The following is a 26,273-nucleotide window of genomic DNA, read 5'->3' as shown; positions in this document are numbered from 1 at the left end:
CAAAACGAGTGTTTTGGAGCGGATTCACAAGTAAGTGACCGTAAGGACGAAAGTAGTTTCAGCATGATTTCCCACTGTTCAAGTAACATAGCTAGATGAAACTTCGGCCATACATAGAAAGAACTGTTACAGTATAGTACAGAAGGTAACTGAAAGAAATACTCAGTGAGACGAACAGAATGACACTTTCATTCAAAGACAATCATTTCACCGAAGTCAGCCCGATTCATGATTGTCCCTTGGACGTTACGAAGTGCGTAGCGCATAAGGTCTCCGCGAACAACACTGCATGCTGTGCGACATACACTCTTGCTGGTCGCAAGCTTGGCAAACAATTCTTGTGGTAGGGCATTCCATCCCTCCATCGAGGCGGTTAACAACTGCTGGAATGGTCGTTGGTGCATGTTGACGTGCAAGGGCTGGAGGTCACTATGCCGACACAACATTGTGCCTCCCCAGCCCGTAACACCATATAACCAAACTGATCATGTTCGACAATTGCTCTCGCCACATTACGTGTTCCCACCTCTCGACATATGGGTGTATGTAATACGTAAGGTGGAACGACGACATGTGCTCGCTTGTAGTTAAAACAAACAATAAAATTCGCTTTATTGGTAGGAAACTGGGGAAAGCTGTTTTGAAAGAGATCAGTGAGCTGGATAGCGATCAGGTTGGACTAAGGGCAACAATGTACGTATGGAAAATAAGTGTATGCGAACTGTCACAATCGTGTTTGAGTAAAGGAAAGTATATATGAAATTTTACAATATGTAAACTAGCATACCCTCGCAGAAAGGCGCCTAACGTCTCGTGAAAAATTAATTATTTACCAGGGAATTACTCAGCTCGAATGGCTAAATCCGAGTAAAACTGATTTTAAAATATGGAGATGTGTCTGTGTAACTACCTATAAATGTAATTTATATGTAAGACTCTTCAGCTGTGTACAATCGAGAGAATCAGTTCTATTTTATAGGTCCTATCGTACCATAATAACAGGTCCGCCTCTATACATATTCAATTTATAGATCAAATCAAGTGGAAATGGGAACGATACCTATAATTTAATGAAAGTATGGAATTCCATATGATTCATAATTTATTCAAGTGCAGGTTAGCTATATTAAATCTCATTCGTAATATTATAAATCTTAAGCTCCCTACCCATTACACGAGGGAACATCAGGTGTAACACATTACAGCAACTAATCGTTAACGTCTGGGAGAAAAGGTCACAGATGACAAAAGGCTCGTTCTATGGTTCAATTATTCACATATTTGCATAGAAATAACTGTTGTAATCAGTCTGCACGAAACGTGGTCACACGCAGGACGGTTTAACAGTACACTACTGGCAATCGGTTGGGTAACAGCTTTCATCTGTCCCATGTGGTTGGCCACATGCAAGAAACAACACGAAAATCACATCACTTTTTAATCGTAATTGATCGCGACGATCTCGCACAATCCCAACAATTTAAGAGAAGGATCGAATGCAGCGACTCGTTATCTACAAGCCACACAACACACAAATCTTTCTCGCATCACGTGTGCCGGTTGTAAAAAGAAATTTCAATCAGATTGATAATGCGCAAAAAAATCTCTATAAGTAATTTTTAGATTGGATTTTTTTAATCAGTTTAAGCAGTCAGAGATACGGTCAGGGGTCTACATGATATGGGAAGCGACTTGAAATACAATCTCATGCCACGTGTAACTTATCACGAAGAAAGTGCAATTCATTTCAAGAATTTACTTCTGGAAGTCAGTGGGTTAGTTAAAAGGGCCAATGAGATAAATTAAATGCAGGAAGGAACACGGCGGGCTGATTTAACAGCCCTGCACTATGTGATACCCCAGCCAACACCAAATGGAACCATACCAACAAAGAAAAATTAGATCACGAAATACTAGAAATGTTGTACATACGTTGGTCGAATATACCGCGTGTAGAGCACTCCATAAGCCTGAAACTACCAGACATCAGAAAGCCTACCTGGCCACACATGGTTGCAATCACAAACTCTCATTGGAGAATTAAAGTCACGAAATGCTGACAAATAACGCAGAAGTACTGATTAAATAAATTAACAGCGATAAAAAGTACGAAATCGTTAATTTCATCTAGCTTATCTCACATCCTAATATTCTCAACCCTGGTGAATGTTCAGGGCAGAGCAGCATTTACTCAATTGGTCCGGCCTCGGCGAGTGTGAATACAGACTGTCTCTTGTTTCTCCTCCAGGTCTACAACCCCACGTCCAGCGCCCCAGTTTCTTATAAGGTCACCGCAAAACACGTGACTCCTGCCAAACTCTGCCTTTAGGAAAAAAATAGGCGTGTCCCTTTGGTCAGTGACCTATCTGCCTACATCGAAGTAAGGATCTCGGGTGTTCTTGTTCCCATCTGCTAAGTGACGGGATTTTTCAAAGAAATCACTCGTTGCCATAACTGTTGTTACTTCAAACTGACAGAAATGGAACAGGATGAAGATGCTATCTACCAGCAGATATCTATTACTTTTCATACTTTCATTCTCCTGTTGAAAAGCTGAAGTTTTTATTCTATAGAAAGGTGAAACGAATCAGCCAAGGCTTTCCCAACACGTTTCTAGTTCCTAACAATTTGATCTTTCAGTATAATGCATAACGAGTTTGTTTTACTGTTATTTCGCTATTTTTATCACATTAGAGACTAAATGAAGTCCATCTTTTTGTGCTTCTAATACGGCTTACATATGGACTCTTTCAAAAGAAATATTTATCTTCGTCATTAGCAAAACCTGGAGGTACAGGAAGTTTCAAAAAGAATGTACGTATTACAAAGTATTATGTTGTCAAAATTATCGATCGCTGCGCCGCGTCTCGGTTATTGAAGGAACGAATACATTGTCTAGTTTATATTCATTGCCTCTAGATGTCGCTTGTCGTCTGTCAGATGTCGCAAAATGGCTATTCCGCAGTAGAAATTCTTTTGTGATATCAAGTTATCGCCGGCCAGTGTGGCCGAGCGGTTCTAGGCGCTTCAGTCTGGAACAGCACAACCGCTACGGTCGCAGGTTCGAATCCTGCCTCGGGCATGGATGTGTGTAATGTCCTTAGGTTAGTTAGGTTTAAGTAGTTCTAAGTTCTAGGGGCTGGTGACCTCAGATGTTAAGTCCCATAGTGCTCAGGCCATTTGAACCATTTATTAAGTTATCGAAGTGTAATTCCGTGATAACAATGCAAGTACGTTTCAGGCTGAGGTAGTAAAGTGATCCTCCGAATGGATAGAACATTCCCAGATGGTGTCGACCGTTTCTAGACAGGATGCGTATGTAAAGGAAGGAGTCTTGGTCGCCCTCATGTCTCTAACAACAAATGGTTCAAATGGCTCTGAGCACTATGAGACTTAACTACTGTGGTCATCAGTCCCCTAGAACTTAGAACTACTTAAACCTAACTAACCTAAGGACATCACACACATCCATGCCCGAGGCAGGATTCGAACCTGCGACCGTAGCAGTCACCGCTTTCCAAAGTGGCCCTACAAAGCCGAGTGTTACGACTGCCTACGACAACAATTTAATGTGTTTTGAGACAATGCTTGGTTATAAAGCCATACAAGTTACAGCTGTTACAGGCTCTACGTCATGACGACAGACGCAAATGTTTGGCATTTTCTGACGAGTTTCAGAATGCTATTAACAATGATAATACCTTCGCACAACGCATCGTGTTCAGTGTAGAAGCGACTTCCCACGTTACTGAGAAAACGTTTCATGGTGTTCGAACTTGGGGCCTACGGAACCCGCATGCAAACACTGAACAGGTACGAGATTCACCATACGTGTTTCGTGTGATATCCCACACATGTTTAGTGCCCATTTTTCTTGGATGGAAACACGGTTAACGGTCAGCAGTACCTTGCTATGTTACAAAGCTGGTTGTTTCTGAGGCTCAACGGGGACAACATTTGTCAACAAGACGGAGAACCCCCTCACTGCAGTAGCCAAGTGCGTGAAAATCTGAATAAAGGTCTACTGAACCCTGGGGTTGGTAGTCAAAGAGCGACTTTGCGCTTCTGAGCTGACCTCCATGGTCACCGGATTTGACGCCATGTGACTTCTTCCTGAGGGTTTCATTAATGACATCGTTTATGCACCAAGACTACCACAGCACCTAGAAGAGTAGAAGAACCGGATCTGTACTGCCATAGCGTCGGTGACGATGAATATGCTTACACAATCAGAGGAGGAATTCGAGTATCAATGGGATATTGTTCGTTAATACGAGGGTGAGTCAAATGAAAACCTTAAATATTTTTTAAATATTATGTACTGTGCAGAAGTGGTACAAAGCTGTATCACTTTTCAACATAATCTTCCCCGCGCTCAATGCAAGTCCTCCAGCACTTACGAAGTGCATAAATTCCTTTAGAAAAAAATTCTTATGTAGTCCGCGGAACCACTCATGCACTGCGTGGCGTACCTCTTCATCAGAACGAACTTCTTTCCTCCCATTGCGTCTTTGAGTGGTCCAAACATGTGGAAATCACTTGGGGCAAGGTCTGGTGAGTATGGTGGATGAGGAAGTGGTTGGTGGAAGTGAACCCAGGTTTCGTCCCCAGTAATGATTCTTGCAAGGAAGTCATCACCTTCTCGTTCAAAGCGCCCAAGAAGTTCTTCACAAGCATCAACACGTCGTTCTCTCATTTCAGAAGTCAACTGCCGTGGCACCCATCTTGCAGACACTTTGTGACACTGGAGCCCATCATGCACAATGTGGTTTCTGACCCATGACTAATCTTTAAACATGCTGCAATGTCATTCAGTGTCACTCGGCGGTTTTCCTTCACTATGGCTTCAACTGCTGCAATGTTCTGCGGAGTCACAACTCGTTGTGCCTGACCTGGACGAGGAGCATCTTCCACTGACGTCACACCATTTGCGAACTTCCTACTCCATTCGTAGACTTGCTGCTGTGACAAACATGCATCACCGTACTGAACCTTCATTCGTCGACGAATTTCAATAGGTTTCACACCTTCACTACGCAAAAACCGAACAACAGAACGCTGTTCTTCCCTGGTGCAAGTCGCAAGCATCTTTATACCGATACTGCGACGGTATGTGTGCATCTGCACTATGCTGCCACCTACAGGCCATTCTGCACGCTGTTTGTAGCACGCTTACCATCTTACAGGATAACGGCGCGAAATTTCGATTTGTTATTACAAATTTAAGGTTTTCATTTGACTCACCCCCGTACGTATCCCAAGTTTACAATTGTATGTCTTACAGTTTAACAAATATATGCTTTCGAAATACGTATATTCTTTATGAAACACCCTTTATATTTTAAGATCAATAGAAAAAAATCTATTTAGCTTAATGAGGTCATATTACCATGAATGAACGTACACACGTAAACTTGTAGCACTGTAACAACTAGCGTGCAATCCTGTCCAATAGCTTCTCTCCACAGAAACTAACAAGAGCAGATTGGATCTCCAGTTCTCACCTACTTCTTCCTCCATAATCAAAGAGCAGCAGTCTTACGTTTCCGATTCAGGCTGTGAGAGCGTCGGTGCTCCGATGGCGAAGATGGTGGCTCTGGATATGCGGCGTTGCAGCGACTGTGGGCCGATGTGAAAGACGATGGCACGCTGGATGGCGTGTCCGCCGGTGACCTCGAGCTGGGACAGGCTGCTGTGGTCTGCGACCAGCAGCTGGTGGCAGTGGGAACCCAGCACACCCAACACCAGCGGGCAGTGCAGGGTCGTCCGAGCAGCCGCGACCAGTGCCTCCGACAGTTCTTCCTGGTCGCCAAACTCGCGTGGGGTCTGCCGGGAACACGCGGTGGGCGTTAAGTTCAGAAAGATCACATGTGCCGTGATTATGACGGTTACATACTGTATCGAAACGACGGAGGCCGTGAATCGACTTCCGTGATCATTTGAGATGCTAAACTGCGGTAGCCATTCCTGCATACGAATTTAAGAAACAGTTCATTATATCTTCAGTTCATATATTCACTACAATTTTGGAGGCTGTTAATGTCTTTCATTTCCATGGAAGTGTGAACCTGGTAACTACACTACTGGCCATTAAAATTGCTACACCAATAAGAAATGCAGATGATAAACGGGTATTTATTGGACAAATATATTGTACAAGAACTCACATGTGATTACATTTTCACGCAATTTGTCTGCAAAGATCCTGAGAAATCAGTAGCCAGAACAACCACCTCTGGCCGTTATTACGGCCTTGATACGCCTGAGCATTGAGTCAAATGGTTCAAATGGCTCTGAGCACTATGCGACTTAACGTCTGAGGTTATCAGTCCCCTAAAAACTTAGAACTAATTAAACCTAACTAACCTAAGGACGTCACACACAACATGCCCGAGGCAGGATTCGAACCTGCGACCGTAGCGGTCCCTCGGTTCCGGACTGCAGCGCCCAGAACCGCACGGCCACTCCGGCCGGCATTGAGTGAAACAGAGCTTGGATGGTGTGTACAGGTACAGCTGCCCATGCAGCTTCAACACGATACCACAGTTCATCAAGAGTAGTGACTGGCATAGTGTGACGAGCCAGTTTCTCGGCCACCATTGACCAGACGTTTTCAATTGGTGAGAGATCTGGATAATGTGCTGGTCAGGGCAGCAGTCGAACATTTTCTGTATCCAGAAAGGCCCGTACAGGACCTGCAACATGCGGTCGTGCATTATCCTGCTGAAATGTAGGGTTTCGCAGGGGTCGAATGAAGGGTAGAGCCACGGGCCGTAACACATCTGAAATTTAACGTCCACTGTTCAAAGTGCCGTCAATGCCAACAAGAGGTGACCGAGACGTGTAACCAATGGCACCCCATACCATCACGCCGGGTGATACGCCAGTATGGCGGTGACGAATACACGCTTCCAATGTGCGTTCACCGTGACGCTGTTAACATAACCTGGATTCATCCGAAAAAATGACGTTTTGCCATTCGTGCACCCAGGTTCGTCGTTGAGTACACCATCGCAGGCGCTCCTGTCTGTGATGCAGCATCAAGGGTTACAGCAGCCATGATCCCGAGCTGATAGTCCATGCTGCTGCAAACGTCGTCGAACTGTTCGTGCAGATGGTTCTTGTCTTGCAAACGTCCCCATCTGTTGACTCAGGGATCGAGACGTGGCTGCACGATCCGTTACAGCCGTGCGGATAAGATGTCTGTCATCTCGACTGCTAGTGATACGAGGCCGTTGGGATCCAGCACGGCGTTCCGTATTACCCTCCTGAACCCCCCGATTCCAAATTCTGCTAACAGTCATTGGATATCGACCAATGCGAGCAGCAATGGCGCGATGCGATAAACCGCAATCGCGATAGGCTACAATCCGACCTTTATCAAAGTCGGAAACGTAATGGTACGCATTTCTCCTCCTTACACGAGGCATCACAACAACGTTTCACCAGGCAACGCCGGTCAACTGCTGTTTGTGTATGAGAAATCCGTTGGAAACTTTCCTCATGTCAGCACGTTGTAGGTGTCGCCACCGGCGTCAACCTTGTGTGAATGCTCTGAAAAGCTAATCATTTGCATATCACAGCATATTATTCCTGTCGGCTAAATTTCGCGTCTATAGCACATCATCTTCATGGTGTAGCAATTTTAATGGCCAGTAGTATGTTATAAAATACGACCTAGCAGTACGATGTGTAAATAGTTTTTTATGCGGAAATTTACCCCAAGTAGCAGAGTGGTACACAGCGACGCAAGTAGCGAATTACCTTCAGAAATGATTCAGTTGTTAGTATTAAGGACTGAAATGTCTAATGCCAAAGTATTATTTGACAGATGCCCTCCACACTGTAAACCAATTACACATATCATTGAAGAACTGCATCGGTGTGTCTGAAGCTTTCCTAGTAGTTTATTAGTAACGTTTATTGACTCTGACCTTCAAAGACACCCTTTATATTTTGAACCTCATCAAGGAGAAATACAGGTGCCAGTCTCACATATTTGCTGTGAGATATCAGGGAAGTCATTAGTCACATTATAAAGGTAAAGTTTATTTCTCATTTCGTTTCTGTGTTTACACGAGAGCTAATTATACAGTTTTAATCATCATATCAAAAAATTGGAACTGTGACCATGGTCGTATTAGTCCTTCACCCTTTTTTTCCCAATGGCACATGACTTGGCGAAGACCTCCGTTGTAGAAGTCTGAATTTCGTCTGTTCAGGAACTGTTGAAAGGTGGCTACACTCAGCCACAGCGCCAGAGATCGCGCTAGAGAGTATTGTTCCGCCGCCTCCACTGGCAGTGATTATTGAGATGTCGTAGTGGGCAATGCTTGGGGAGAGCTCGTGGTAGTCAGTGCTTGTTAAGAACTCGTAGCAGAGAGTGTTTGTTGAGATGTGCTAGTAGGGAGTGCTTGCTGAGATGTGATACTGAAAAGTTCTTGTTGAGATGTGGTAATAGCGAGTCGGTGTGGAGATATATTGTAATGATTAGAGTGATTTTGGTCAATATATGAAGGTAACGAAACTTGATTTATTTTTCATTATTTCCATGTTTTAAATAATGCCTCATTACAGGTTCAGTCAACAAAGCATCTGGCTTGTGTTCTTGTATTAGAGTGTAATTCTGGTTTTCTTGAGTAATTATGGTATTTTTATTTTCTTTAATTAATTCAGTATAAATGATATTTAAAATTTCTTGTGTTATTGAAGAAGAACCGTGCCAGATGCGTACGTTGAGTCATACTTCCACACACAGAACAGTTACACTTGTCCTTTGGTTTCGTAGGTTTTATAGTTGCTGGGGACTTAATTAATTAATTGTGTTAATGAAAATTTCCATTTCATTCTTTGTTGTTGTTCTATGCAGTCAGATTGCGTAATAATACTAGTCAGGGCCAACCGTTACGAGACTTCGTAACCGAACAGACAGCTACTAAAGCAAAAAATTTAAAAGTATTTGCATTACATTTTAATTAAGCCCCCATGCACTGTACCACCTTGAACATACTTCGTCCTCCTTCACATGCTATGCAAACCACATAACGATTCCTCATCTGAGGATACAAAAAAGAGGTCACTGGGTGTCGGGAGAATATCGCTGGACTTGGGGTGGAGGGAGGGGAAGTGGCTATGAAGCAAAAATTGACCGGCCAAGGGAAGGAGTTGGAGTATTGTTGTGAAGCAAAAATTCCTCCTTGACCAGCGTCATGCAACACTTCGTCTTAGCAGCCTACTGTAACCTCATCAGGAGAGCCCCTTAGCAGTCCCAAATAAAAAAATAAAAATAAAAAAAATAGCTCAGCATCACCTTTGTGGTATCGTAGCCTATCGATACTGAACGGGAGGCAATAGTTCTAGATGTTCCATTGCTGTCCGACAACTCCAGCGACAGCGACTGACGCCGCCCAACTGCCAGGCACTCGAGTGCCACCCTCCCCCCTGAGCTGAGGTGCCACCAGCGCCATGGATCACGTGTTTAACAAGAGGCTGGCCGACCACAGCTCTGACCAGTTGAACAGCTGCAGTCTAGCAACAGTCGAGTATCGTCGTAATTTCGGTCACAACGAGTGTAGTGCAACAGAGCTAGCCCCAGGATTACTTGATTTGTGTTTAACGCTGTGGACTACGAGTCAGACGAGAACTGTGAACAGTTAAGGTGTTTAACTTGTCCCAGCATGGCCCAACGACTTGTATAAGGATTTCGACGAGGATTCATTGTCCAAAGTTGAGTACATTACGATATTTCTCATAGTGATTATTTTCTCTCATCATTTTGATTTCTGCCTCAGAAACCCACGCGCTGCCGACAAAACTTTACTTGGTCACTTCAAACTTTTTCCAGTAATGACTGAATCTTCGCCTTCTTCAATGGTGGTTAAACTACATGTTTCTACTGCTGTTTTTCAGGATCACAGAGATACACCGTGCACTCGTCCATGATGATTAGGTGGGCAAAGAAGTGATCTACATGGCCTGAGACAGATCGGCAACGTTTTCACTGCTGCCACAATTCAATCGGCTTTTTGAGTATCACCAGTCGAGGAATACATGTTCAAAGTGTCGTGCAAGAAGATGAAAACTGATCCAAGACTGATTTTCACTTTTTCCACTACTGCTTCGATTGTGACCCGAGCATTAGGCTATCCAGTTCTTTTGCAGTTCTCGATTCCATTTTGTTTCTGGTCATTCAGTCTTGTTTTCCCACCCAAAAAAAAATGGTTCAAACGGCTCTGAGCACTATGGGACTTAACATCTGAGGTCATCAGTCCCCCAGAACTTTGAACTACTTAAACCTAACTAACCTAAGGACAACACACATATCCATGCCTGAGGCTGGATTGGAACCTGCGACCGTAGTAGTCGCGCGGTTCCGGACTGAAGCGCCTAGAACCGCTCGGCCACAAGGGCCGGCTGTTTTCCCACATTCTGAGCGACTGTTCCACCTAATCACTGTGTCATATGATGGTGTATTCTTGCTGCACACTACTACTAAATCAGCATGGATTGTTGTAACATTGTTGCTATTCAAACACAAAAAATTACCACACGATCCTCCAATTTATGAATGGCTGGGCTATTCTGTTTTCGCTCCTCTGGTGGCATGCTACTGTACTGTAGACCCCGCGCAGTATACGGTGGCCATTGCGCGGTGACGAATTTTCGTCCAAAGCGGTGGACGAGTTCATTCATTTGTTCGTAAGCGTAGGCCTCCATTATTTTTCACTTTTCTTTCGGCCAGTTGGCGGCGCGCTATAATCAAAGAATCGAATGCACACTCTGCAGCCTTCTCAAACGATTTTACAGAAACTGTTCAGTAAAAAAATCATTTTTGCGTTACTTATAGCGTTATGTATCAGCTTTGTGATGAAGTTCCCATAATTTCGTTAATCTTTGCAGCTATTGTGGTATTTTGCAATTAAATAAGATGCTACTTAGAACTCGAAAAGTTCGCAACGAAAAGTAGGGCTGTTATGATTTTGTGTTTGGTGCATTTTACCTCATATGTTGCTGCGAATGAAATTTAGCTAACGTACTGAACTTTTCTTTAGGCTTGGGCGGAGGTCTGTGTCTGTCACCAATCTCGATAAAATTGATTTTAGTAGCGCACTCATTTGCGACCGCGTGCGTCTGTGATAAAGCCAGAATGAAATATTCGTAACATTCCTCATAGCTCATAGACTGTTTGAGATGCCGAAACAACATTTTGGCAAGTGATAGCACACAGAGTATTTTGCCGTATGATTAATATCGTTCTCTACTTTGTTATTCAACTAATTACAGACCGTTTCAAAGAAACAATCTAATTTTTAATGGCCATCAATATCTGATGAAACGAGGATTGCTGTGGGCTTTACAACAACATAAGTGACAACATTACATGTTTGTTTTTCTATTGAGGATGTAATTTTTCGTAAGACATTAACCTTACTTGTCCTCAGTTCCTCATTTAATAAATTTATTAAATCACTGGTTCAGGATTCTCCTGCAACTTCTTCTGTACAACATGTTAGTGAGCTGACATTTTGTGAACTCCGCTGCTCTTTGGCAAAAGAATCAAATTTTAAAATAGCAACAAGAGAAATGCAGGTTTGTCTCAAAATTCTCCACTCATGACGCGTCTCTGAAAGTTACAATTGATTAACAACTCAGACGAAAATAAATCGCTTTTTTTATTTCGTTTCCAGCGTTATTCTGTTTAGTCACTAATCAAAGCAAAGACGATAGTAGGTCTTTTTGGATGCTCACCACTCAAGTGTAGGCGTCAGTTCAGAGCACCGCTTCCCCTCCACCTCTCCAGATAAAGCCAATTGTGCCGTGGTGTCAGCGGCAACCCATGCTTGGGATGGTACATGTTGGTGCTAGGCAGTGAGTCCATTACTTGTTCGCACACGGTAGGCGCACGCCCGGTACACAACACACCGTTCCTCCCTTTTGCAAGACAGACATGGTTGACCGCAACCTTGGCGATGACCGTGTCCACCATCACGTTCCCACGCGGTCCAACATCAGGACACAGTCACATCCGAATCCCAACAACTCTGGATACTGCACGATTCGAACAGCCAGTCAACTGGAGACCTAAAATGAAGGCCCTTGCAAACTCTGTCAGGTGTTGATAACACTGTCTGACGTGAGTACAAGGCGTCTTCGGGTCCTGCACAATCTCTCAAAATCTGGCGCTGCTCATCAGCAACACTGATGCACTCTGGTGGCTGTTCTGCCTCTCACAGAGTACTGCAACTCTAATCAAAAATGTTCAAATGTATGTGAAATCTGATGGGACTTAACTGCTAAGGTCATCAGTCCGTAAGCTTACACACTACTTAACCTAAATTATCCTAAGGACAAACACAGACACTCATGCCCGAGGGAGGACTCGAACCTCCGCCGGGACCAGCCGCACAGTCCATGACTGCAGCGCCTCAGACCGCTCGGCTAATCCCGCGCGGCCAACTATAATCATTTACATACACGCCCACGCCTATGGCGTATACATGTACCAATTTCCCATGCCTTCTGGGTGCTTCACTTTTTTGTCAGGCAGCGTATGTTACTTGTTTTTTGTCACATTCCTCTTTCTCTTCCATCCTTTCTGTTACCTCAATTTATGCTAGCCTCCATAGTTTAAATCTATCTGTCTGTAATCTGTCTTTATTTTTGTACTTATAATAAAGAATATAAAGTGTTTTTGCACTATTTAGGTCATAGTAATTACCAGGTTCTAGGTTCTCTGGTGTTTCATTTTTAGAACGCTTGTTTTGCACAAGTTCTGCACCTATGGTCACTTACCTGATAACCAGAGATACGCGGGTTGCCCAGAAAATAATGCACCGCATTTTTTTCCCTCAGCCGAAGACGATGCTACAAATGCAAAACGTTACGCATGTATTAGTTGAAGTCTCCTGAGTAAGCGCGCTGAGTTACCGTCACTTCCGACAGATAGCGTAGCTGCAGGACAGTTTCAAAATGGCGTCTGTAGGTGATGTACGTCACAAGCAGCGTGCCGTCATTGAATTTCTCACTGCAGACAAAGAAACTGCGGGGAATATTCACAAACGCTTGTTCAAAGTCTGTGGAGCACCTGCTGTCGACAGAAGTACAGTTAGTCGCTGTGCACGGAGGGTGAGGTCATCAGAAGGCGGTTCGGCGGAGCTCCACGATTTGCAGCGGTCGGGGAAACCACGGCTGTCACACCTGACGTGTTGCAGCGAGCTGATGTTGTCATTCGCCAGTAAAGGATGACATTCGTGGAAGATATTTTGACGACGATGGGAATGTGATTCACTTAGTGAAGCACTGGCTCCGCTACCAGGATTGGTACCGATAGGTCCCGCGCCCGGGTACCCGGGTTCGATTCCCGGCGGGGTCAGGGATTTTCTCTGCCTCGTGATGACTGGGTGTTGTGTGATGTCCTTAGGTTAGTTAGGTTTAAGTAGTTTTAAGTTCTAGGGGACTGATGACCATAGATGTTACGTCCCATAGTGCTCAGAGACATTTGAACCATTTGGTACCGATAGGGCATAAACGCCCTCGTTTCGCGCTGGAGGAAGGCCATAGAACGGGATTTAGATAACGTGGAAAAATAGGATGTGTAGATAAAACACCATTCTTTCGTGTGTGTAATTTCATTATGTTCAATAAAGAATTGTTGAAGAAAAAAATGCGGTGCATTACTTGCTGGGCAACCTTCGTAGTATTTGTGTGCCGTAATTTAGGGTTCCGTGCGCTGTTCCTTGCTCCTCACTGTTATCGACGGAGAAGAATTGCTTATATGAGATGTCTGAAAGGAATTCGCCTTTATGACAAGCTTCTGTTCTGGCTTCTGATGGGACTTCAGAGCTGAAATTGAATGTATCTGTATATTTCACTTAGTAGAGTACTGGACTTGGTTTTTGTCGCTAACGATCACAACGAAAGCATTGAGAGTTCATGTACTGTAAAGTGAGTGCTTGATGTCAAATAAATATAGATGAAAAGTAATTCGTTGGGTATGCGTACCTGACTGCATAACACTCTGATACTTCACTTAAAGATGACTCATACATATTGATGTATAATGGCTTAAATTGCTAAATAGTAGATTTTATAGTGAACTATGCATTCTAGTCTATCTGGTGGAAGAAATTTTCAGGATAATTTCCAATTATTAGTCTCCATTATAGCACTTATTTTGGAGACCAAGTCTCATTTCAAAGATTAAATTTATTTTCTCTATCATTATGAAGCAACATTTATCTAAAAGATTACAGTCATGTAGTTCAAATATTGATATTAGATATTTTGTCCCCTGGACAAAAAATTAATCACACTAGTGTGGACGCACAAATGAAACGTTAAGCCTTACAGATGGCGCAGCGATCGAGCCACGTTCTCAACCGCGCTCGCATTGCCCCTAAGTGGTAAGGCAATAGCGATCAGTGACACATTTATGTTTTAAGCCGACATTTTAAATAAACGTGGATAATCGTTAGGATGTGATAGAGTGGCAAAATGGGACAACCGTGTTTGGCCGTGATCACCGTCATATTGTATGTGGAGTTGCTGGATTTGTTGGTATTACGCAGCGGACTGTTCAACGTGTCTACAAACAGCGGTGCAACACAAGGGGTCATGAAACACGACGTCAGAATAATAGTCGGAAAAAGATTCTCACTGCGACTGACTAAAGACGCGTATTACGACTTGTAAATCAAAATCGCCTACAAACTTTACATGACTGCTGCAGGCAGTGAGTGAAGGTCCATTCCTACGTGTTAGCGACAGAACATTGCAATCAGAACTGCATGCAGCGAACGTTTGGATTCAGTCACCTCGCAAGAGGCCATTGCTCACACAGACATGTAAATCTGCACTCTTGAATGGGCTAGAAATCATCGAATGTGGATAGTGGCTGACTGGCGGAACGTAATGTGGTCTATCGAATCCCGTCTTCGCCTATATTAAAACGTCGCGCGTCGTCGAGTGCATCGAAAACCAAATGAAGCATTTCATCCTGAGTGTGTGCAAGGTTAGGTTCAAACCGGAGGTGGGTCCGTGATGTTTTGGAAGTATTTTCTTATCACGAATCGGGCCCGCTCACTGAGGTGATCACTAACATGAACAAGGATGTTTATTTAAACATTCTGAATGATCAGTTGTCGCCTTTCAGTCAACATCTACATGATACTCCTATTTGTCAAGGTAAGATCAGAATACATGACTGGTTTTCTTAAGACTCCCCTACCTTATTACATCTCGACTGTCCTGGATAATTACCTGTCCTGAATCCCCTATAAAATCTGTAGGACATGCTGGAACAGCGGGTAAAACCCCGACATGAGCATCCTCGCCGGCCGAAGTGGCCGTGCGGTTAAAGGCGCTGCAGTCTGGAACCGCAAGACCGCTACGGTCGCAGGTTCGAATCCTGCCTCGGGCATGGTTGTTTGTGATGTCCTTAGGTTAGTTAGGTTTAACTAGTTCTAAGTTCTAGGGGACTAATGACCTCAGCAGTTGCGTCCCATAGTGCTCAGAGCCATTTGAACCATTTTTTTGAGCATCCTCGCATTTGGTGGGACTGCGCTATCAACTCCTCATCGAGAGACATAACCTACAAACGACGTACCTGTACCTTTAGACTCACTTCCTAACCGAATGCAGATCGTTATCAAGTCCAGAGGCGGAATTACAAGGACTTAAGTGATGATTTTAGTGATTTCTCTAGGGGTGACTAATTTTTTTGTCCGGAGAGCATAGTTATAAATTAGATGTGACTTATCGGAATGAATGTAATACAAAATGCGTAGAATGCCTGATAGATGTAACAGAGATCTTATGTTGATCAATAAACCAGCGGCTGTTATAAAAGACTGACTGAAAAGTAAGGTACCAGCTGCCTCATTGTACCAACCTCAGCATCTCTAAAAATTTTCCGAAATATGTTGCCATGCGATTTTTTCAACATTCAACTTACGTCTCAGTCCCATAAGCTCTCCTAATTGTAAATCGCTCACAACCACTAGTCCATGGCTGTAAATCGCTCATGCCCATCCATTCCCACTTGCCCATTCTCACACACGCGTTCAGGCCAACTCATTCTCATTACCTCTATGTGTCTCTCTGTCACTTTCCCCTATTTCACAGCCACAGTCTTCTTCGTTCTGTCCCTCTACTACTATGTCGTCTCACTGTTACTGTCTCCCTCTTGCCCTCTCTTACTGCTACTATTTTATTCATTCCTTCCCACTGCTGCTGTCCCTTCTCACTCTCACTACCACTATCTCTCTCTTCTTTGTTGTCACTGTCATACACTCTGTCTCTCATCATCACTGGCTCACACCCCCTTCCACTTTATCCTTCTCTTTATCCCACTCCCACTGGCACTATCTCCTTCACCCTTTTCCTAGCACTATTCCGTCACTGTTAACTGTGTTCCACTTCTACTGCGTCTCTATCTGTCCCTCACACCGCCATTGTCTCCTCTGCTCTTTCTGTACCCCAACCACTGTCTACTACCTTCCAGTATTTATTACTTTCCGTCTCTTGCCTTCAGCCACTGCCTCCTTTTCTCTCAGCATAAAAAAGCGCGAATACGTTAGCACGCCAAAATTTTGGGGAAAATTTTTAAAGGTGCTGAGGAAGACAGAATGAGGCAGCTGGTACCATCCTTTGCAGACAGGAGAATATTATTCTTCGATAGGAGCATTTTTCCGCTGGTTTCATTTCTCTCCCTGCTACAGCAGGAAATGTCGGTCACATGAAAAAACTTGATGGGTCAATAAGATATTGCTACTTTACTAACGTGAAATTGAAATAACGCAAAACTAATTTTACGCCCCTCACCGGATTTTACGTGCCAAAAATTTGCATGTGCTTCATTTATAAAACAGGGGTTCCCAGGACCCTTCTGATGGTAACGGAGACACTTTGCGGCACATTTCTCATGCTACGTCACTTTATAAACTACGTTCTCGTCTCACAATGGATTTTACGTGCGTATTCCACGTGTGCAACTAGGGAAAATTTCAACCTCTGTATCTCGAAAACGGATAAAGTTATCAAGAAAATTTTCAAGGGTGTTAGAGATCGGGATCTCAGGAATACATCCTAAAAATTTCAGCCATTTGTTGTGTATATCCGCCTTGGAATCCCAGGTTCGGGTTTGGTACCCAAAAGCCACGTTTTTTTCCGGTTTTCTCAGGAGCCACTGAAGAACTAAATGCCAGAGGTGTACACATTCCACTTTTAAATTGCCCATGCCTACCTGCAAGACAGGCAGACAAGCTGCCACACGTTACTGGCAGAATGGGCAGGCTGCTTCACTCCCAACCAAGCCAAGCTATGCCCAACTCAAGCAGGCTAAAGGAAACCTGTTTGTCTGCCTGCCTTCCACATCCCCGCTGTGCTACGCTACATAGCAGTTTATTCTGCACGCCTCCATTGTTTGTAATGAATAGGGTTCGGAACTTGATGAAAAGTATTTTTAACCTGAGTATTACAAGATGAGGTGCAACGAAATATATGCTCATATCGGCCCGAAAATGGTGGATTTTATTTGTCCTTTTTTCCTTATCTGCATATTTCGGTCTCACTTATTTATATCGATATGAAATGTTTTCTCTGGAATTTCACTCTCTTTTGTCTAGTACTGGCTATTCTTAATTCTAACCATCATCAGGTCACATGTTTTTTGGAATAAGCAGAACCGTCTCTGAAAGTCGAAACCCCTTGCACTTTAGAATCTGAAAAAGTCTACTATACCGCAACACCAACAAAAGTAAGGTTTTGGAGGTCTAGTTTGTGTTACCTTAGTTTTGTTCCAGCTAAATATGACCCCAGTTACACCAGTTTTAAATACTTTTTTTCCAGGATGCTTGTTGAGGATTCGCTGAATTCATTCCAAGTGGTGAAAACAGTTCATCCTAAATTTCCCAAACATATTTTAGCAAACACGAAGTTAGTTTTTCGTATTATGTTAATATAAGAAGTACGTGTCTGAAAGAAGAAGCTTTTCTTTCATGCTAAGCTTTCTTCGCACTACTTTGTGTACGATCAGAACGTGGTTTTTAATCTCCACTGATCCATACATTAGCCGGCCGAAGTGACCGAGCGGTTCTAGGCGCTACAGTGTGGAACCGCGCGACCGCTACGGTCGCAGGTTCGAATCCTGCCTCGGGCATGGATGTGTGTGAAGTCCTTAGGTTAGTTAGGTTTAAGTAGTTCTAAGTTCTAGGAGACTGATGACCTCAGAAGTTAAGTCCCATAGTGCTCAGAGCCATTTGAACCATTTTGATCCATACATTCTTCCTATTTCAATCAATGTTTGCCCTGATTTTTGGAAAGCCATGTATTGCTAAATGGACTGGAGTCCTTAGCCCACATTCTCACACACTTGTAAACCCCTAAGTCTTCGTCCTCTTTCAAAATGTTTACGGAGTGAGGAAAATGCTGGTCAAATGTACTAATATGTTGTAACATACTCGAGGTTCCCGAATCAGTTTTTAGTAACATTTCACACAATTTGCATTGCGAGACATCTACGTATTTATTTGAAGCTGCCTCTTTAACACATGACAACTTTTTCCCTGCTGGACCTGGGCTCTGTTTCATCACTAGCATATACGAGGGCGGTTCAGAAAGTAACCTCCGATTGGTCACAGTGCGGGTTGTGGGGGGAGTAGCGACGCCATCTGTGCGTTCACGCACTCAACAGGTCAGTCGGCATCAAGCCGCGGTCGAGTGAACATCATACCTGCGCTAGTTTAGTTTTTGTGGCAGTTTGAAATGTGTGCTGCAATAGAAAACCCCGCCAAATGTGAAGTGCGTGCTGTCATAAGGTTTTTTACAGCCAAAGGATATTCTGCAGCAGCTATTCATCGTGAGCTTTGTGCCGTGTACGGACCAAGAGTTATGAGTGAAGGAGTTGTCCGTGAATGGGTACGTTTATTTAAAAGTGGACGAGAAAACGTTCATGATGAAGAGAGGAGTGGTAGACCATCATTGGTGACTGACGAACTGGTTCAGACAGTTGATGCAAAAGTTCGTGAAAATCGACGTTTCTCAATGTCGGAGTTGTCTACTGGTTTTCCACAGATTTCTAAGACTCTCTTGTACGAGATAGTGACAGCAAGATTGGGTTACCGTAAGTTCTGTGCACGATGGGTGCCCAAAATTCTTACCGACCACCACAAAACTCAAAGAATGGCCTCTGCATTAGACTTTCTGTCACGTTATGAGGACGAAGGACAACCATTGTTAAACAGAATCGTGACCCGTGACGAAACCTGGATTAAGTACGTGAACCCTGAGACAAAAGAACAATCAAAGATGTGGGCACATTCAAATTCGCCTACCAAACCAAGAAAAGCCTCGCAAGATTTTTCTGCCAGAAAACTGATGGCAACGGTGTTTTGCGATGCCAAAGGGGTGTTGTTGGTTGAATTCATGGAACGTGGTACGACCATTAATCAAGACGTGTACTGTGAAACAATAAAAAAGTTACGACGGGCTATACAGAACAAACGCCGTGGTATGCTGACTTCCGGTATCGTTTTTTTGCACGATAACGCCCGTCCTCACTCTGCTCGCAGAACAACGGCCCTTCTTGAGTCCTTCAAGTGGGACGTTATCAACCATCCACCTTACAGCCCAGACCTGGCGCCAAGTGATTATCACCTCTTCATGCATTTGAAGAAATGGCTCGGGTCACAGCGGTTTGATGACGACGAAGAGCTCAAAGATGCGGTCACAGGCTGGCTCCAGGCACAAGCGGGTGATTTTTATGCAGAAGGAATTTCAAAGCTTGTGAAGAGATACGATAAGTGCCTCAATCGCTATGGAGACTATGTAGAAAAATAGTGCAAAGATGTAGTTGTAAGATGTACATATTAAAATATTTTTATTTAACTTGGTGTATTTTTTTAAATCAACCGGAGGTTACTTTCTGAACGGCCCTCGTATTTCTCGTCCCATAATTTCTCCTCAGTTTCCTTTAAGTTTAGTTTGTTCATTTTGCTGCTCTAATCATCTTGATAAATGAGCTGCAGAGAAACTACCTACGAAATATAGACCTGGTCATTCTGCAGTCACGTTGGATAAAGTCGGAAAGGAAAGGAGCTATTGATGTCAGCTGCATCGGGACCTTATGCAGAATCAGCGGTGATGAGTGAAAATGTGTGGCAGACCGGGCTTCGCACGACGGATCTCCTGCTTACTAGGCAGTCGCGTTAACCACTGCGCCATCTGGACTCAGTGTTCATCGCAATTAGGCGGACGATCTCGGCACGCCTCTTAGGCGACCCGCATTCCCACCTAGCGCCACCCGTCACCAGTCTCTGTCCTTGTTCTCCACGCTCGCTGCTTTGAGATTTCCACAGGAGATAAAATGTAATTGTGCATCCGCACTAAAGGTGCAAATTTATACAAATGCGTAGTATCTGTTTTATTCGGATATGTCCAAATCCACCACCTTCATTGTGGATGCACGCTTATGTTCGACCTGCAGTGGGAATCTCGGCGTAGCGAGCATAGAGGACTTGGACCAGGACTGTGGATAGGTGGCGCTAGGTGGGAATGTGGATCGGCCAAGAGGTGTGTAGAGATGGTCCGCGCAATTGCGATGAACACTGTGTCCGGATTGCGCAGTGGTTAACGGAACTAATTAGTGCGCAGGAGATCCGAGGTCCGAAATCTGGTCCAGCACACATTTGCACTCATCACCGCTGATTCTGCAAATGATATCAATAGATCCGTCCCTTTCCAGTCCTCCATGCCTTTCTTCTTCTCCATCCTCCCCCTCTCCTGCTGCACCTACAATTTACATAATCTGCAGGATAGTTACAGTAAGATGATGCTTCTGTTGAGTATACAGGGAGGTCCATTGATCGTGACCGGGCCAAATATCTCACGAAATAAGCGTCAAACGAAAAAACTACAAAGAAGGAAACTCGTCTAACATAAAGCGGGAAACCAGATGGCCCTATGGTTGGCCCGCTAGATGGTGCTGCCATAGCGTAAACGGATATCAACTGCGCTGAGGCCATCAGTCCCCTAGAACTTAGAACTAATTAAATCTAACTAACCTAAGGACATCACACACATCCATGCCCGAGGCAGGATTCGAACCTGCGACCGTAGCGGTCGCGCGGTTCCAGACTGTAGCGCCGAGAACCGCTCGGCCCCGAAATTGGTAAACGGTCCATTTTAACACGGGTAATGCATCACGAAGCAAATACTGTCCGCACTGTCTGAATGTCACGTGATACCACGTACTTATACGTTTGTGACTATTACAGCGCCATCTATCACAAAGCGAAAAAAGTGGTCCAACTAAAAAATTCATATTTCTTTACGTACTACACGAATATGTACAAAAATGGAGGTTCCTATTTTTAAAAAACGCAGTTGATATCCGTTTAACCTATGGCAGCGCCATGTAGCGGGCCAACCATAGCGCGATCTGGTTTCCCCCTTCAAGTTAGACAAGTTTCGTTATTTGTAGTTTTTTCGTTTGACGCTTATTTCGTGAGATATTCGGCCCGGTCACGATCAATAGACCACCCTGTATAGTGGTCTGTAGCCCAAGGCTATCCAACACACTTGACCCTAACTTGCTGTCACCAATAGAACCGGAGAATCATCCCGAGAAAAGTCTTGTTTTTATGCGCGGCCTTTTGGAACATACACTCTTGGAAATTGAAATAAGAACACCGTGAATTCATTGTCCCAGGAAGGGGAAACTTTATTGACACATCCCTGGGGTCAGATACATCACATGATCACACTGACAGAACAACAGGCACATAGACACAGGCAACAGAGCATGCACAATGTCGGCACTAGTACAGTGTATATCCACCTTTCGCAGCAATGCAGGCTGCTATTCACCCATGGAGACGATCGTAGAGATGCTGGATGTAGTCCTGTGGAACGGCTTGCCATGCCATTTCCACCTGGCGCCTCAGTTGGACCAGCGTTCGTGCTGGACGTGCAGACCGCGTGAGACGACGCTTCATCCAGTCCCAAACATGCTCAATGGGGGACAGATCCGGAGATCTTGCTGGCCAGGGTAGTTGACTTACACTTTCTAGAGCACGTTGGGTGGCACGGGATACATGCGGACGTGCATTGTCCTGTTGGAACAGCAAGTTCCCTTGCCGGTCTAGGAATGGTAGAACGATGGGTTCGATGACGGTTTGGATGTACCGTGCACTATTCAGTGTCCCCTCGACGATCACCAGTGGTGTACGGCCAGTGTAGGAGATCGCTCCCCACACCATGATGCCGGGTGTTGGCCCTGTGTGCCTCGGTCGTATGCAGTCCTGATTGTGGCGCTCACCTGCACGGCGCCAAACACGCATACGACCATCATTGGCACCAAGGCAGAAGCGACTCTCATCGCTGAAGACGACACGTCTCCATTCGTCCCTCCATTCACGCCTGTCGCGACACCACTGGAGGCGGGCTGCACGATGTTGGGGCGTGAGCGGAAGACGGCCTAACGGTGTGCGGGACCGTAGCCCAGCTTCATGGAGACGGTTGCGAATGGTCCTCGCCGATACCCCAGGAGCAACAGTGTCCCTAATTTGCTGGGAAGTGGCGGTGCGGTCCCCTACGGCACTGCGTAGGATCCTACGGTCTTGGCGTGCACCGTGCGTCGCTGCGGTCCGGTCCCAGGTCGACGGGCACGTGCACCTTCCGCCGACCACTGGCGACAACATCGATGTACTGTGGAGACCTCACGCCCCACGTGTTGAGCAATTCGGCGGTACGTCCACCCGGCCTCCCGCATGCCCACTACGCCCTCGCTCAAAGTCCGTCAACTGCACATACGGTTCACGTCCACGCTGTCGCGGCATGCTACCAGTGTTAAAGACTGCGATGGAGCTCCGTATGCCACGGCAAACTGGCTGACACTGACGGCGGCGGTGCACAAATGCTGCGCAGCTAGCGCCATTCGACGGCCAACACCGCGGTTCCTGGTGTGTCCGCTGTGCCGTGCGTGTGATCATTGCTTGTACAGCCCTCTCGCAGTGTCCGGAGCAAGTATGGTGGGTCTGACACACCGGTGTCAATGTGTTCTTTTTTCCATTTCCAGGAGTGTATTAGGTATGGCGTGCTGTCGATGCATATCGATAAATTTGAAAAAATGAAAATAATTAAAACTCTTCTTTGACGAGGCGTCCAACTTGACTAAGAGAATGAAAAGCTAACAGTGTGGCTGATCGGCAAAAGAAGATGCAGGGCAGCGGAAGAAAGAGCGCCGGACTGACCGCCAGCAGGTGTGCGCAGCGGCAGTCCCCGCCTGTGGCCGCTTGCAGCACGTCGGCCGCCGCCTGCGCCAGCACTCGCCGCCGCTCACGCGCTGCGCGGGTTGCCGCCTGCTGCGCCGGCAGGAGCGCCGCGCTGCACGCAGAAGCCACCACCAACACGGCGGTCCACACCCTCAGCTGCGCAGACGGGCCGAGCCGAGACCTCACTGCACACGTCTGTCACACTGCGTGCTCTGCCACTGGGAGCCTACGAAGGATGCTAGGCGAATGCTGAACGGGTTACACCAATTCAACGTCATGCAAATAAACATCGTTAATTACCACGTTGCAATCACTTCTTGTTTATGTTCATTTACTTTTCGTTATAAGACTCGAGGAACATGAAAGGGAGGCAGTGGTTGGGAAGGGAGTGAGACAGGGTTGTAGCCTCTCCCCGATGTTATTCAATCTGTATATTGAGCAAGCAGTGAAGGAAGCAAAAGAAAAATTCGGAGTAGGTATTAAAATCCATGGAGAAGAAATAAAAACTTTGAGGTTCGCCGATGACATTGTAGTTCTGTCAGAGACAGCAAAGCAGTTGAAAGAGCAGTTGAACGGAATGGACAGTGTCTTGAAAGCAGGATATAAGATGAACAACAGCAAAAGCAAAACAAGGATAATGGAATGTAGTCGAATTACATTATTGGCCATTAAAATTGCTACACCAAGAAGAAATGCAGATGATAAACGGGTATTCATTGGACAAATATATTATACTAGAACTGACATGTGATTACATTTCCACGCAATTTGGGTGCATAGATCCTGAGAAATCAGTACCCAGAACAACCACCTCCGGCCGTAATAACGGCCTTGATACGCCTGGGCATTGAGTCAAACAGAGGTTAAATGGCGTGTACAGGTACAGCTGTCCATGCAGCTTCAACACGATACCACAGTACCACAGTTCATCAAGAGTAGTGACTGGCGTATTGTGACGAGCCAGTTGTTCGGTCACCATTGACCAGACGTTTTCAATTGGTGAGAGATCTGGAGAATGTGCTGGCCAGGGCAGCAGTCGAACATTTTCTGTATCCAGAAAGGCCCGTACAGGCCCTGCAACATGCGGTCCTGCATTATCCCGCTGAAATGTAGAGCTTCGCAGGGATTGAATGAAGGGTAGAGCCACGGGTCGTAACACATCTGAAATGTAACGTCCACTGTTCAAAGTGCCGTCAATGCGAAAAAGAGGTGACCGAGACGTGTTACCAATGGCACCCCATACCATCACGCCGAGTAATACGCCAGTATGGCGATGACGAATACATGCTTCCAGTGTGCGTTCACCGCGATGTCGCCAAACACGGATGCGACCATCATGATACTGTAAACAGAACCTGGATTCATCTGAAAAAATGACGTTTTGCCACTCGTGCACCCAGGTTCGTCGCTGAGTAAACCATCGCAGGCGCTCCTGTCTGTGATGCAGCGTCGAGGGTAACCACAGACATGGTCTCCGAGCTGATAGTCCATGCTGTTGCAAACGTCGTCTAACTGTTCCAGCAGATGGTTGTTGTCTTGCAAACATCCCCATCTGTTGACTCAGGGATCGAGATGTGGCTGCACGATCCGTTACAGCCATGCGGATAAGATGCCTGTCATCTCGACTGCTAGTGATACGAGGCCGTTGGGATCCAGCACGGCGTTCCGTATTACCCTTCTGAACACACCGATTCCGTATTCTGCTAACAGTCATTGGATCTCGACCAACGCGAGCAGCAATGTCGCGATACGATAAACCGCAATCGCGATAGGCTACAATCCGACCTTTATCAAAGTCGGAAACGTGATGGTACGCATTTCTCCTCCTTACACGAGGAATCACGACAACGTTTCACCAGGCAACACCGGTCAACAGCTGTTTGTGTATGGGAAACCGGTTGGAAACTTTCCTCATGTCAGTACGTTGTAGATGTCGCTACTGGCGCCAGCCTTGTGTGACTGCTCTGAAGAGCTAATCATTTGCACATCACAGCATCTTCTTCCTGTCGGTTAAATTTCGCGTCTGTAGCACGTCATCTTCGTGGTGCAGCAATTTTAATGGCCAGTAGTGTAAGTCGGGCGATGCTGAGGGAATTAGATTAGGAAATTAGACATTTAAAGTAATAAAGGAGTTTTGCTATTTCGGGAGCAAAATAACTGATGATGGTCAAAGTAGAGAGGATATAAAATGTAGACTGGCAATGGAAAGGAAAGCGTTCCTGAAGAAGAGAAATTTGTTACATCGAGTATAGATTTAAGTGTAAGGAAGTCGTTTCTGAAAGTATTTGTATGTAGTGTAGCCATGTATGGAAGTGAAAGATGGACGATAAATAGTTTGGACAAGAAGAGAATACAAGCTTTCGAAATGTGGTGTTACAGAAGAATGTTGAAGATTAGATGGGTAGATCACATAACTAATGAGGAGGTATTGAATAGGATTGGGGAGAAGAGGAGTTTGTGGCACAATTTGACTAGAAGAAGGGACCGGTTGCTAGGACATGTTCTGAGGCATGAAGGGATCACAAATTTAGCGTTGGAGGGCAGCGTGGAGGGTAAAAATCGTAGAGGGAGACCAAGAGATAAATACACTAAGCAGATTCAGAAAGATGTAGATTGCAGTAGGTACTGGGAGATGAAGAAGCTCGCAGAGGATAGAATAGCATGGAGAGCTGCTTCACACCAGTCTCAGGACTGAAGACCACGACAACAACAACAACAACTTTTCGTTGACTACATCACTCAGGTTCTGCCTTGCAAAGGATGTAACACATCGACAGACCAAGCTAAAATCTAACCATATAGCAATATTTTTCTCCTGCCAACTGTTATTGCTATAGTCATCGCATATGGCGCGCCATACACTGAGGTAACAACTCGCTGGATAACGATATGCAAGTACACAGATGACCATAGTACCATGTACTCAAAATATAAAAGGGGACTGCATTGACGGAGCTGTAATTTATTCTCAGGTGATTCGTGTGAAATGGTTTCCGTCGTAAT

Source organism: Schistocerca nitens, chromosome 2, assembly GCF_023898315.1.
Source record: "Schistocerca nitens isolate TAMUIC-IGC-003100 chromosome 2, iqSchNite1.1, whole genome shotgun sequence".
In the NCBI taxonomy this organism is placed as follows: Eukaryota; Metazoa; Arthropoda; class Insecta; order Orthoptera; family Acrididae; genus Schistocerca; species Schistocerca nitens.
This window is presented reverse-complemented; position numbering follows the sequence as displayed.